Raw genomic sequence first — 2,500 nt, 5'->3', positions numbered from 1 at the left:
CTTCAGCGCCAGGAGACGGGACCGGCGAAGTGTTGGCCCCATCCATCGGCATGATGGGATGCCGAGGCCTCCCTGGGCTACAGGAGCGTGGAAGTAGCCCAGGGGAGTGTCCGCCGGAAGGCGGAACCATCTCCTGACGGCGGCACGGATGGTCACATCTGCCGCTTTCAACGCACCCACTCGGGTGCGGCTGAGGGCCAGCCCATGGTACAGGCCAGGCAGAAGTACGGTGGTGAGGGCGTGGAGGCGCTGTTGCGGCTTGAGCGGAGCTCGGGAGATGACGTCCAGCTGCTCCACCAGGTGGCGTCGTGGGTTGAAAACGCAGCGACCCGCGGTGGAGAATTGCAGTCCCAGGTACCGGAAGGTTTCACCCACACGTAGGGCGGGCACGGTGGCGTTGCCCGCTTTGAAGGTAACGTCGGCGTCGACCTTCACCTTCTTGTCGCGCCCAGACGCGACTAAGGCGAGGGTGAAACACTTCCGGGCGTTGATCTGCAGCCCCAGATGGGCGAGGGCTGCGACGGCTGCGTCGATGAGGGACTGCAATCCCCTCGCGGTCGATGCAAAAAGCAGGACGTCATCTGCGAAGGCCGCAGCGTTAACTCTGCGACCAAGGATCCGAGCTCCGATGTGGGAGGGAAGTTGACTCAAAACATAGTCCACCGCAAAATTGAAAAGGAGGGGGGAGAGGGGGTCACCCTGACGCACACCCCTAGCCGGCTGCAGGGGCACGCCCACGTCGGCGCCGCCCGCTATCACCGTCGTGCTACCCTCGTAACACCTTTCGACGTACTCAATAAAGCAATCCGGCAGGCCATGAGCCCTCAGCACGGGGCGGAGGGCGGCATGGTCCACCGAATCGAACGCTTTAGAGACGTCGATCGATGCCACAAAAACAGAGCGACAGGAGCGGACTGCGTCGGTGAGAGCAGTGTCCAAGATGAAGGTGTTTTCCAACATCCCATCCCGGGGGATGAATGCCCGCTGACGTTCGTCCACAGCACATGCACGCATCAGGCGTGACGCGAGAACCTTGTGAAAGGTCCGCGCCAACACCGAGCAGACCGTAATGGGGCGAAAGTCAGCGGGGGATGTTGGTGCAGCCGTTTTGGGGAGAAGTGACGTCCGGGCGCGAAGCAGACGCTCGGGGAGGGCGCGGGCCAGGAGGAAGAGGTTCAAGAGTTTCACCAGGACTTCATGCGGCAGGCGCCGCAGCTCCGCTGGAGTCAGGCCGTCCGGCCCGGCTGCCGATCCCCTGGGCGGCAAGGCAGCAGCGACCTCCTCACGTGTGACCGGCCCCCATAGGCACTCAGGAGCGACAGGCTCCGAGTGCGGGAGAAGGCGGTCACGGATGAAGCCGGCGGTGGAGATCGGCTTCTTCGTGAAGAGGTCCGCCCAGAAGTCCAGCAGACCGGGGATGTCGGGTGGCGGCTGCAGCAGGGTGCCGTCCAGCAAGCCGCGCACGCAACGTGCACGCGACCTACGGAAGGCGTCCTGTGTCCGCGCGTATTCCCAGCGGCGCCGCTTGCGCTTCTGCAGCGGCGGGGCGGCAGGCGGCCGCTTGGATGGTTGGCGCGGCCGCTGTGTCCTGGTGATCGACCTCTCCCCCCTGGACCCGACCGACGCAAGGGCATCCGGGAGCATGCCCAGGATGACATCGGGCGGCGTGCCCCGCCCCAGACCAATGACTCGATCCAGGGCAGAGAAACGCTGGGCGGAAGCAGGTAGCCCCGCCAGATGCTCCCAGATGGCGGCGTCAGTCGGCCCCTCCGGCGGCGGCCCGGTGGAGTCGGCCGCGAAGTCCTCGGCTGCGTCGACGGGCGGCGCAGCGGCCTCGCCCGCGTCAGGCAGCGAGCTCGCTGCTCCACGGCGGGACGCCGGCTCTTCACCCCGACCGATCTCAAGTGCCTCCATGAATTGGCGGACAAGCTGCTTGTGGGCAGCTTGCCGCCGTCGGCACTTGATTGCCTCAAGCGTTCGGTCGGGGAACATCCTGGTAAGTTCTTGATTTACAAAGAAGAACCGGGCGTCCCTCTCCAGGAACAGTTCGGCCTCTGCCTTGGCGAGCGACAGGACTTCTTCCTCCGTCCACCTCGCGCGATGCCTCTCCGTCACGATCTCAGCGTTGGCGGCCGCAGGGTGTTGGCGGCGGCGATGGACCCCGAGACCGTTCTTCGTGGTAAAAGTGCGGTGGCACTCACTGCAAGCAAAGGGAGCTACACAAACTATCGCATTTTCGTTACGGCCGGTTGGCCGGATAGGTGCTGGGGTAGCTGGGGTGGCACCTTCAGCGGAAGGGCCACCATCTCTTGTTTCTTGTCGGCTGCCCCCAACTATAAAGGGATAATGCGAGGGGGGGCTGGTAACCCCCCCAAGCCCCTGGTGCGGTCTTCCACTCTGCAAAAATCAGCGGGCCCACGAGAAGGGGAGAAGACCGCAGGAGAGGAGAGGCTAAGAGGGCTAGGCCCATGTATTGCGCATCACTCTCCCTGTAACTATA

General features: G+C 64.3%; 1 pseudogene; it reads right to left on the bottom strand.

Annotated features, from left to right (window-relative positions):
* LOC124583791 overlaps positions 1 to 2,500 on the bottom strand; it is a 7,963-nt pseudogene that overhangs the window by 2,481 nt on the left and 2,982 nt on the right.

This window comes from Schistocerca americana, unplaced genomic scaffold, assembly GCF_021461395.2.
Source record: "Schistocerca americana isolate TAMUIC-IGC-003095 unplaced genomic scaffold, iqSchAmer2.1 HiC_scaffold_47, whole genome shotgun sequence".
In the NCBI taxonomy this organism is placed as follows: Eukaryota; Metazoa; Arthropoda; class Insecta; order Orthoptera; family Acrididae; genus Schistocerca; species Schistocerca americana.
This window is presented reverse-complemented; position numbering and strand designations above follow the sequence as displayed.